We start from the raw sequence: 13,087 nt of genomic DNA on the forward strand, positions 1-13,087 counted from the left end.
GCCAGGACTCTGCAAAGAAAGCTATAAAATACTATTAATATTATTGATAGAAATGCAAGGAAACCTAGACTGGAAGAATTAGTTAATTGCAAATATATCAGTTTTCCACCAATCACCTAAAGGTAAGCATTTATATGGTATTGTATCTACAAGAGCAGATTGTCTAGTTTATCCTTTCTTCCTTATGTGAATTGTAATATTTCAAGTTACTGGTGCCCTCATTGAGAATATTAAGATGCTTTCATGTTGAAATTATTAAAATGATATTTGGAATCATGAATGACACAAATATCTCCCACACACATTTTTTCTTCTTTAAGAAAAAGTTTAAAAATTATAAACTATAAGGGAAAGCCTTCAGAAGCATTCTTCTGGGAAACTCAAGGTTGGGGGGCCATAAACAGAGGGTCAGTAGGTCCTAGAGGGTGACCTACTACAAGACTTGGAGGCTCACTACCTCCAAAGAACCATACAGAATTCCTGCCCCCAGTAAATGAAAAGGAACTTGAACTACTCTGGAACATAGTATCATTTTCCTCCTACTTGTTCAAAAGCTAAAGATGCCTGTTAAAATAGATCTTTATATCTAGTATGGAGAGTTTGCCAAGGTTGATTTGGAACCCAAATACTGCCTAAGCACTTAGGGCAGAGCTCCAAATGGAGTTGGCTTCTCCGCCCTTGCCAAAATTGCATCAGGCCCTTTTCAAACTACCTTAATTCCATTTTCCCAGCAGTATAGGTCACACACAAAGCAGTGCTTTTGGCTTTCGCAATCAGAACAAAGGTACCATCCTGCCCTAGAAGGGAGTCCCTATGGGGCGGAAGGTTAGCTGAGCCCAAGCCTTGGCAAGGAACTCCTTCCGGTGTCATGGCAGCTCAGCCTGCTGGCCTGGAAATAGCCTTCCTTGAGTACCAATATAAACAGTCATCAACCCACCATAACTCCTGAGGGAAAGCTCCAAGGAAGAGCTTTGCAGATTCCTCTCCCTGCCCTCACCTCCAATGCACCCCAAAGCAGCAGGATGAACTACGCTTCCTTGGGCAGAAGGGTCTATGTTAGCTCAGGAATAACCCTGGCATACAGTGGAGATGCCTCCACTCTCACTCCCTCATGGCACCCCCATCAACCTTTCATTTGCCACCAGAATAACCTTTTTGTTGCCTTCCTGTGGATTGCTTGAACATTTTTTTAGAATCCCATTTTGAGGAGCACCTGGCTGGCTCGGTCAGTAGATCACGTAACTCTTGATCTGGGGTTGAGTTCAAACCCCAGGTTGTATATAGAGATTACTAAAAAAGAAAAGGAAAGAAAAGAAAAGAAAAGAAAAGAAAAGAAAAGAAAAGAAAAGAAAAGAAAAGAAAAGAAAAGAAAAAAAAAGAATCCTATTTTGATTTATCTATAAGTGTTGTTGTTGTTGTTGTTTTAAGAGAGAGAGCTTGAGCGGGGGTGAGGGGCAGAGGGAGAGAGAGAGAGAGAGAGAGAGAGAGAGAGAGAGAGAGAGAGAGAATCTCAAGCAGGTCCACACTTAGTGCAGAGCCTGACGGGGCAGGATCTGGGATCATGACCTGAGCCAAAATCAATATTTGGCCGCTCAACAGACTGAGCCACCCAGGCGCCCCTCTACAGCATTATAGTGTTCTTTGAATGTATCTCTTTGTAGATCTTTTTGGTGGTTGCTCTAAGAATTACATTATATATATATATAACTCATCAGTCTACTGTTGTCAGCGTTTTACCAGTTCCAGTGAAGTGTAGAAAGCTTACTTCCTTTCCAACTCTTTACCGTCCCCCCATACATAATATAATTGTCTTAAATGTTTCCTTTACATGGAGCACTACATGAGTCAGTGTTATAATTTTGTTTCAGCCATCAAACACAATTTAGAAAACTCAAGAAGAAAATGGAAGTCTATGGTCTTTACCCATATATTTGCTGTCATTCTTTTTCTTCCTCTCTGATGGGCCAAGATTTCTTCTTTTATAGTTTTCTATTTAGAGAACTTCCTTTAGCAATTCATAAGGGTAGATCTGCTGGCAACAAATTCTCTTAGTTGTTTTGTCATCAGAAAATGTCTTGGTTTCCCCATTCATTCCTGAAGGATATTTTTGCAGGCTATACAATTCCGTGTTGAAAGCTCTTTGCTTTCAGCACTTGAATAATGTGCCTTTTTTTTTTTTTTCTGGCCTCCACAGTTTCTGTTGAGAAAAAATCTGCTATTATTCTAATTGTTTTTCTCCCCATAGGTAATGTCATTTGTCTCTGGCTTTTCGCAAGATTTTTCCTTTGTTTTAATATTCAGAAGTTTGACTATGATAGGCCTTGGCATGGATTTCTTTAAATTTATCCTGTTTGGGGTTTGCTCAGCCTCTTGAATCTGTATGTTTATATCTTTTGCCAAACTTTGGAAATTTTTAGCCGTTATTTCACTTCCACCTTTTTCCTCCTCTCCTTCTGGGACTCCTATGATCTGAATATTAGTTTTTTTGTTATAGTCTCACATGTCCCAAGCTCTATTCATTTTGTTCTTCAGTCTATTTTCTGTCTGCTGTTCACATTGGGGATTTTCTATTCTAGCCTCAAATTCTCTGATTCTTTCTTCTGTCTTCCATATTCTGCTCTTGAGTAAATGCATTGAGTTTTATTTTACGTACTGCAATTTCTAGCTCTAAAAGTTCCATTTGGTTCTTGCTTATATTTTGAATTTCTTTGCTGAGATTTTTTTTTCATTTCTTTCAAGCATGTTTGTAATTATTCACTGAAGCATTTTTTTAAGTTTATTTATTTTGACAGAGAGAGCAGGGTAGGGGCAGAGAGAGAGAGGGAGAGAGAATCCCAAGCAGGCTGCATGCTGTCAGTGCAGAGCCCGACATGGAGCTCGAACTCAGGAGCCATGAGATCACGACCTGAGCCGAAATGGAGAGTCAGAGGCTTAACCCACTGAGCCACCCAGGTGCCCCTCACTGAAGCATTTTTATGACAGCTGCTTTAAGTCCTTGTCAGATAATTCTAACAATTCTGTCGCCTTTGTTAATTGTCTTCTCTCATTCAAACTGAGATCTCCCTGGTTCTTGGTATGACGACTCCTTTTTGATCGAAACCAGGACATTTGGGGCATGTTGTTATAAGATTCCAAATGTTATTTAAATCTTGTGATTTAGCAGACAACCAGTAAGTGAGAACCCTGCCTCACTACTGCCAGATGGGGGTGAAAGTCCATTTTCTCCACTCAGCTTTTGTTGACATTCGTGTGTGTGTGTGGGGGGGTGTTCCATGTTACCACTGGGCAGTGGTGGGAGATCAGGCTCCCTACTAGGCCTCCACTGGAACTACGTTGGCTGCGGGGGCTAAAGGTGCTTTATTGCTGCCTTCACTGTGGAGTGGGGAGTAAGACAGTGGCTCCATAACCACTGAGCGGTGGTGAAATCCTGATCCTCCACCCATGTCCCTACTGATATCACCCCCGAGAGGAGGAGGAGGGGCACCTTGCTACTGCCTGGTGTGAGTGGAAGCCCAGGCTCCCATGTTGTTTCTACTGACACCAATTGGTGGGGAGCTTGTTACTATGTAGCAGGAATGTTAAGTCCCACCTTCCCACTAAGCCTTCTGATACCACCTGGATGGGGAAGGTGTGATTTGGGGCACCTCCTTATAGTCTGGCAAGGCTGGAAGTCTAGGTTTCCCACTTGGCCTTTGCTGGCAGAGCGGGGCCACATTTCCCCCCCTGTGATGTTTGGCCAGAGTAAAGCAATTATTGATTAAAAGCTTTCTGTCTTGGGGTGCCTGGGTGGCTCAGTCCATAAAGCGTCCTACTCTTGATGTCTGCTCAGGTCACGATCTCACAATTTGTGAGTTCGAGCCCTGTGTCAGGCTCCACGCCAACAACACAGAGCCTGCTTGGGACTCTCTCTCCCTCTCTCTCTGCCCCTCCCCTGCTCTCTGTCTTTCTCTCTCTGTCAATAAGTAAATAAACATTAAAAAAAAGTTTTCTGTCTTGCTAGGCTGTCCTTTTCCTGGCCTTTTGGCTAGAAAGAGCAGGCTTTTCTTGGAGTTTTTTTTTTTCCTTGTTCTTATTGTTGTTGTTGTCTGTGCCTGTTGATGTTTCTGAGTTGCTCACTTTTCCAGCACTCAGTTGGAGAGTTGCTTGGTCCTGAGGTCCCTAATTGGTCTGATGTCTTCTCTCCACCTTTCAGTCTTCTTATGCTTATTTTACATATGAAATCAAGGAATAAGTACATTTACTGCATCCTCCTGAAAGCATCCCAAAGGTTGCTTTTTGATATTTAGCCACAGCCAGGAAACTATTGCTCCATTGCTCTATATTTGGGTTTGGTGGGCTTTTTCTACCGTAAGAAAATCCACATATGGATGTGGAACGGTCTTTTTTTTTTTAAGTTTATTCACTTAGTTTGAGAGAGAGAGCACAAGTGAAGAAGAGAGAGGGAGAGAGAGAATCTCAAGCAGGCTCTGCACTCAGTGCAGAGCCCAATGTGGGGCTCAAACCCACAACCATCCAGATCATGACATGAGCCAAAGTCAGACACTTAACCAGCTGAGCCACCCAGGTGCCCCAAATGGAGAACAATCTTAAGTAATCCCCTGCCAAAATTTTTCTGTCTCCCTGTTGTCAAGATTATGTAAGACAACACAGATCCACTGTTTTGGGGTAGAGAAAAGTAAAGAACTCAAGTCTGGGCATGTCTTTGCATGTTTTTGTTTTTTGTTTTTTGTTTTTTATCTTTTTCAAATAAGCTATTTATTTATTTATTTATTTATTTATATTTTGTCTTGAGAGAGAGAGAGCACATGAGCAGGACAGAGGGGCAGAGGGAGAGAGAGAATCTTAAGCATACTCCATGCTCAGCTCAGAGCCCAATGCAAGGCTAGATCTCACCACCATGAGATCATGACCTGAGCTGAAATCAGGAGTCGGGTGCTTAACCCACTGAGCCACCCAGGCACCCCTCTTTGAATGTTTTTATTGAAGTATAATTGATAACACAAAAATCTGCACCTATTAATGTATAATTTGAAAACTATATATATAATGTATAGTTTTATATTAATTATATATAGTATATATCCATGAAATCATCACCACAATCAATATAGTGAAAATACCTATCACTCTCAAATTTTTCTGGTGCCCCTTTGTAATTTCTCTGCCCCTTCCCATACCACCCCAGCCCCAGGCAACTGCTAATCTGCTTTCAGTCATTATAGGCTATTTTGCATTTTTTCGAATTTTATATAAATGCAATTGTACAGTACATACTCATTGTCTGGCTTCTTTCACACAGCATGATTAGTTTGCAATTCATCCATGTTGTTGCATGTATCAATAATTCATCCCCTTTATTTTGAGTAGAATTCCAAAGTATGTATACACCACGATTTGTTTATCTGTTCACATGTTGATGGTATCTGGGTCGTTTCCAATTTTTGGCTATTCCAAATAAAGTTGTTTTGAACATTCATGTGTAAGTCTTTGTATGGATATCCACTTTCTTTTCTCTTGGGTAAATACCTAGGAGTGGAGTAGCTGGATCATAAGGTAAGTGTATATTTAACTTTTAAGAAATTGTCAAATATTCTACAAAGTGCTTGTACCATTTCTACCAGCAGGGAGTGAGAGTTCCAGTCTTCTGCATCCTCGCCAATACTTGGTATAGTCAGTCTTTTTTAATTTTTCCAATTCTAATAGGTATATAGCGGTATCTCATGGTTTTAATTTGCATTTTCCTAATGATATTAATGGTTTGAGCATTTTTTCAAGTGCTTTTTTGCCATCCACATATCTTCTTCGGTGAAGTGTCTGTTCAAATCATTTTCCCAAATGTTATTGGGTTGTTTGTTTTCTTATTATTTAGTTTTGAGAGCTCTTTATATATCTTAATACAAATCCCTTATAAAATATATGCTTCATAAGTAAAAATAGAATTATCACATAATCCAATTCTGCTTCTGAGTGTAGACTCAAAAAAATTGAATGAAGGAACTTAGGGGTGCCTGGGTGGCCCAGTTGGTTAAGCGTCTAACTCTTGATTTCGGTTCAGGTCATGATCCAGGGTCGTGGGATTGAGCCCCATGCTCAGCATGGAGTCTGCTTGAGATTCTCTGTCTCCCTCTGCCCCTCTCCCCTGCTCATGTGCTCTCTCTCTCAATCTATAATAAAAAAAAAAGAAAGAAAGAACTCAAAGAAATATCTGTACACCTATGTTCATAGTATTATTTACGATCACCAAAAGGTGGAAGCAACCCAAGTTTCCTTCAATGGATATGTTATAGGTAAAATGTGGTCTACCCATATGATGGAATATTATTCAGCCTTAAAAAGGAAGGGAATTCTAACATGTGCTACAACTTGGATGAATCTTGAGGATATTATGCTGAGTGAAATAAACTAGTCACAAAAAGACAAATGCTGTATGGTTCCACTTACATGAAGTACTTAGCGTGGTTAAATTCATAGAGACAGAAAGAATGGTGATTGCCAGGGGCTAGGGAGAGGGGAGAATGAATTGTTTAATGGGTACAGTCTCTCTCTCTTTTTTTTTTTCAATATTTATTTATTCTTGAGACAGAGAGGATGGGGATGGAGCAGAGAAAGGGGGACAGAGGATCTGAAGCAGTGTGGAGCCCCATGCAGGGCTCGAACTCACGAACTGTGAGATCATGACCTGAGCTGAAGTTGGACACTCAACTGACTGAGCCACCTAGGCTCCCCTTTTTAAAATTTTTTTAACGTTTATTTATTTATTTTAAGAAAGAAAGAGAGACCACACGCGCGAGCAAGGGAGGAGCAGAGAGAGAAGGAGAGAGAGAGAATCCCAAGCAGGCTCAGCACTGTCAGCACAAAGCCCGATATGGAGCTCAGACACACAAACCGTGAGACCATGACCTGAGCCAAAATCAAAGGTCAGACGCTTAACCAGCTGAGCTACCCAGGCACCCCTAATGAATACAGTTTCAGTTTTGCAAGATGAACAATTCCAGTGGTTGGTTATGAAACTAAATGAATGCAATTAATTCTATTTAAACTGTATACTTGGGGTGCGTGGCTTGCTCAGTCCATGAAGTGTGAAACTCTTGATCTTGAGGTTATGGGTTTGAGCTACACATTGTGTGTACCGATTACTTAAAAAATAAAGTCTAAAAGAAATAAAAATAAATGTACACTTATAAATGGTTAAGATGTAAAAAAAATTTTAATTAAAACTAAAAAAATGATTAGGATGGTACATTTTATGTTATATGAACTTTGCCACAATTTAAAAAAGTTAAATGTGTATTTTTAAAAATTTTATTTTTAAAGTAATCTCTATACCCAGTGTGGAGCTTGAATTCACAACCCTGAGATTAAGAGTTGCATGCTCCACCAACCAAACCAGACAGGTACCCTTAAATGTGTAAGTTTTATAAATATTTGTTCTAAGTGTATGGCTTGTTTTTTCATTCTCTTATGGCTTTAAAAGGGCAAAAGATTTTTTATTTTGGTGAAGTTCAATTTATCACTTGGGGAAGGATTATACTTTTGGTATTATATCTAAGACATCTTTGCCTAACCCCAGGTCATTTTCCTGCCTCTTTGCATGCCTAGTAATCTTTGGATGCCAGATGTTGTGAATTTTACCTTGTTGGTTGGTGGATGTTTTTGTGTTCCTATAAATATCCCTAAGATTTGTGCTGGAATGCAGTTTAGCTACTTAAAATAGTTTTATCCTTTTGGGTCTTGCTCTCATGATTTGTTAGGTGGGTCTGGAGTAATGATCAGTTTGGTGCTAATGATTCCCCATTACTGACACAAGACCTTTCTGAGTACTTGAGTTTCTTATACGCAGCATACAATTGCCTTTTAATTTAGGTGTTTAAGCCATTTATATGTAATGTAATTTTTTTCAACTTTTTTTTTCAGTTTAAAATTTGTTTTTTTATGGTAATTTTTTTTTTAATTTACATCCAAATTAGTTAGCATATAGTGCAACAATGATTTTAGGAGTAGATTCCTTAGTGCCCCTTACCCATTTAGCCCATTCCCCCTCCCACAACCCTTCCAATAACCCTCAGTTTGTTCTCCATATTTATGAGTCTCTTGTGTTTTGTCCCCCTCCCTGTTTTTATATTATTTTTGTTTCCCTTCCCTTATGTTCATCTGTTTTGTCTCTTAAAGTCCTCTTATGAGTGAAGTCATATGATTTTTGTCTTTCTCTGACTGACTAATTTCACTTAGCATAATACCCTCCAGGTCCATCCACGTAGTTTCAAATGGCAAGATTTCATTCTTTTGGATTGCCGAGTAAAACTTCATTGTGTATATATACCACTTCTTCTTTATCCATTCATCCATCAATGGACATTTGGGCTCTTTCCATACTTTGGCTTCTGTTGATAGTGCTGCTATAAACATGGGGGTGCATGTGTCCCTTCAAAACAGCACACCTGTATCCCGTGGATAAATGCCTAGTAATGCAATGCTGGGTCATAGAGTAGTTCTATTTTTAGTTTTTTGAGGAACCTCCATACTCTTTTCCAGAGTGGCTGCACCAGCTTGCATTCCCATGTAATGTAATTTTTATATGGCTAGGTTTGAGTCCATCATCTTGCTATTTGTTTCTATCTGACTCATCTGTTTTTTGTTCCCTTTTCCCCATTTTTCTCCTTTTTTGTTGTTGTTCATAATTGAATATTTTGTATAATTCCTTTTTACCACCTTTGTTGGTTAATAGCAAAAGAGAAAGTCAAAGATTCAAAGCACCAGAAGGATTGATTTTGTTGTTGCTGCCTTAAAAGTAGAGGAAGCCATGTGTCAAAGAATGTGAGTGACCTCTAGGAACTGAGAGGTACCCAGAAAGGGCAACTAGCAAGGAAATGTAGACCTCAGCTCAACAACCACAAAGAACTGAAGTCTGTCAGCAACAAGAATTAACTTGGAAGTGGATTTTCCCCCAGAACTGCCACACAACTTGATTTCAGTTTGTGATACATTGAGCAGAAAACCTAGCCATCCTGTGCCTGACTTCTAACTTATAGGACTAGGAGCTAATAAATGGGTGTTGTTTTAAGCTGCCAAATTTGTGGTAACTTATTAAGCAGCAATAGAAAATAACTATACGTTATTTTTAAATGTTTATGATTGTCTTGGGGTTTATAATATACCTATTTAACTTACCAGTTTACTTTTAAGTGATATTATACCACTTCAATTATAGTGTAAGAATCTTACAACAGTATACTTCCATTTTTCTCCTCTTGGTCTTTATGTTATTGTTGCGATGTTCTTAACTTCTATATAGGTTATAAACCTCATAATACATTGTGATTATTTTTGCTTAATCAGTCAATTATCTTGTAAAGAGATTTACATAATTAAAAAATCGTATATATTTACCCATGTAGTTAACTTTTTCTTTGTGTAGATCCAGATTTCCATCTGGTATCACTTTTCTTCTGCTTGAAGGATCTCTATTAACATTTCTTGTGCTGCACGTGTGCTGGTGATGAAGTCTTTCAAATTTCATGTGTTTGGAAATGACTTCATATTCCTTTACTTTGAGAAAGATATGTTCCCAGGTATAGAATTCTAGTTTTTTGTATGTTACTTGTGTTTGTTGAGTTTCTAGGACCTGTGGATTTATGATTTTCATGAAGCTGAGAATGTTTTATCCGTTATTTCTTCAAATTTGTTTTTGTTCTTCCCTGTCAGGGACTCTAATTACCATGTACTAGACCACTTTAAGTGGTCAAAGATGTCACTAATGCACTTTTAATTTTAAAAAATTTCTTGTTCTCTATGCATTTAATTTTGGATAGTTTCTACTACTATGTCTTGAAATGAATTATTTTCCTCCTCCAAAGTCACAAAGGGCACCTACCAAAAAATCCTACAGCTAACATGATACTTAATGGCGAAATAGTGAACATTTTCTCCTTAAAAGCAGGAACAAGGTAAAATGCCATTGTCACCACTGCTATTCAACATCATACTGAAAGCCTGACCCAGTGCAGCAAGCCAAGAAAGAGAAAATGCATACAGATCTGTATTTGCGATGACACAAGTATTTATTTAGAAAACCTTAAGGAATATACAAAACTACAACCTAATCTTTCAAAGTCACAGAATACAAAGTTAATTTTTAAATCTCAATTATATATATTTTTATTAAAAATTTTAATGTTTATTTTTGAGACACAGAGAGACTGAGCACGAGCTGGGGAGGGGCAGAGAGAGAGGGAGACAGAATCTGAAGCAGGCTCCAGGCTCTGAGCTGTCAGCACAGAGCCTGATGCAGGGCTCTAACTCATGAACTGCAAGATCATAACCTGAGCCGAAGTTGGATGTTTAACCAACTAAGCCACCCAGGCACCCCATCAATTATATTTTTATATGTTAGTAGCAAACAATTACAAAATAAAATTTTAAATGAATTTAAATAATAGCATGAAAAACGTAAAATACTTAAAAATAAATTTAACATGTGTAAGACCTCTACACTAGAAAACAGTTTTTCCTTTCCTTTTCTTTTCAATTTTTTTAAAGTAAGCACTATACCCAGCATGGGGCTTGAACTCATAACTCCAAGGCTAAGAGTTGTATGCACTACTGACTGAGCCAGCCAGATGCCCCAAAAACATTTTTTGAGAGAAATTACAGAAAAACTAAATAGATGGGAAAATAGACCATGTCCATGAGTTAGAAGACTGGTATTGTTAATCTGTCAATTCTACCTACACTGATTTATAGATTCAATGCAATCTTTTTTTCAAAAAAATTTTTAACATTTATTTATTATTTTTGAGAGAGAGAGAGTGCAAGTGGTGGAGGGGCAGAGGGGCCGAGAGAGAGGGAGACACAGAATCTGAAGCAGGCTCCAGGCTCTGAGCTGTCAGTACACAGCCCAACTTGGGGCTCAAACTCATGAACCGTGAGATCATGACCTGAGCCAAAGTCCGACACTCAAGTGACTGAGCTACCCACATGCCCCCCTGCCAAGGCAATCTTTATCCATATATCAGCAGTTATTTTTGTAGACATTGAAAATCTAGTTCTAAAGGTATGATAATATAAAGGACCTGGACGACCCAAAGCATTTGAAAAAGAGCAAAGTTTGAGAACTTGCACTACCTGGCTTCGAGGCTAATTTTAAAGCTACACTAATCAAGAGAGTATGACATGTAAATTGACAGGATAGAGAGCTAGAAATAGACCCACACTTACATGGGCATTTGATTTTTTTTTTTAATTTTTTTTAATGTTTTTTATTTATTTTTGAGACAGAGAGAGACAGAGCATGAATGGGGGAGGGGCAGAGAGAGAGGGAGACACAGAATTGGAAGCAGGCTCCAGGCTCTGAGCCATCAGCCCAGAGCCCGACGCGGGGCTCGAACTCACGGACCGCGAGATCGTGACCTGAGCCGAAGTCGGACGCTTAACCGACTGAGCCACCCAGGCGCCCCTGGGCATTTGATTTTTTACAAAAGCACCAAAGCAATCCAATAAAGAAAGAAAAGTTTATGCAATAAATGATGTGTAGTAACTATCTATCCATGTGTAAAAATACAAATGTTAACCTCTACCTCACACCATACACAAAAATTAATCTGAGATGGATCATACACCTAAATGTAAGTGGTAAACTATATATTTTTAAATGAAACTTTAAAAGAATATCTTCATGATTTGAGATAGGTAAAGTTGGCTTAGCATGTCACAGGAAGCAGTATCATGAAAGAAAACATTGATCGATTAGATTTCATCAAAATTTAAAACTCCAGGGGCGCCTGGGTGGCTCAGTCGGTTAAGCGTCTGACTTCAGCTCAGGTCACGATCTCGCGGTTTGTGGGTTCGAGCCCCGCATCGGGCTCTGCGCTGACAGCTCGGAGCCTGCAGCCTGCTTTGGATTCTGTGTCTCCCTCTCTCTCTGCCCCTCCCCTGCTCATGCTCTGTCTCTCTCTGTCTCAAAAATAAATAAAAACATTAAAAAAAATTTTTTTTTTTAAATTTAAAACTCTGCTCATCAAGACACTGCTGAAAATACTGAAAGACAATCTACAGACTAGGAAAAAATATTCAGAAGACATTTATTTGACAGAGAACTGCTCCGTTAGAAATATAAAGAACTCTATAACTCAGTAGTAAAAAACAAAAAGAACCCAACTTAAAACAGGCAACAGCTATGAAAAGACATTTCTCAGAAGAAAATAGCCAATTATCACATGAAAAAGTGATCAAGATCATTAGTCATGAGAGAAATACAAATTAAAACCACAATGAAATACTGATGTGGGGTCACCCATTGAACAGTCAGGAAAGAATTCTTGAGACATTTTCCACGCAAAAAAAGGTGCTTTTTTAATAGTACGGGCAGGGACAGAGCTGCACAGGTTTGTGAGAAATGGCTGATTATATACTTTTCAGTGTGGGTTAGGGGGTAACATAAGTCTCTGAGGAATTTGTGCATGTTAAAAAGCAAGGTCTCCAGGACCTTGGAGGGCTAGCTATTGTTAAGATAAGGTTGCTTTTAGTGTCTAATAAAACATCAACATTAAGGCAGCCATAAGTTCCTTGAGGAACGTCACACTCTGCACGGCTCAGGGATCTATCCAGGGGCTGCAAGTTGTAAGGAGATCTAGCTTGAGCTACATTGTTTTAGCTACATTTCTCTTGCGTTCTCCTCCCCGATACCACTATACGTCTATCAGAATGGCGAGATTTAGGGGCGCCTGGCTGGCTCAGTCCGTGGAGCATGTGCATCTTGATCTCGCGGTTAGTTATGAGTTCGAGCCCCACATTGAGTGGAGGGCTTACTTAAAAAATAGATAGAAACGAATTTTTAAAAAGAATGACCAAATTTAAATGACCGACAACCCCGCCTTGTTGGTGAGAATGTAAACTTGTAGAACAACTTTAGAAAAAGATGTGGCGGTTTCCTATAAAACTAAACATTGACTACCCTGTAACCCAGCCATTCCATTCCTAGATAGTTACCCCAAAGAAATGAAAACATATGTGTACACAGACTTCTACGTGAATCTTTGTAACAGCTTTATTTTATAATAGTCAAGATGAGCAAATATCAATAGGAAAATGA

Source organism: Neofelis nebulosa, chromosome X (assembly GCF_028018385.1).
Source record: "Neofelis nebulosa isolate mNeoNeb1 chromosome X, mNeoNeb1.pri, whole genome shotgun sequence".
NCBI lineage: Eukaryota > Metazoa > Chordata > Mammalia > Carnivora > Felidae > Neofelis > Neofelis nebulosa.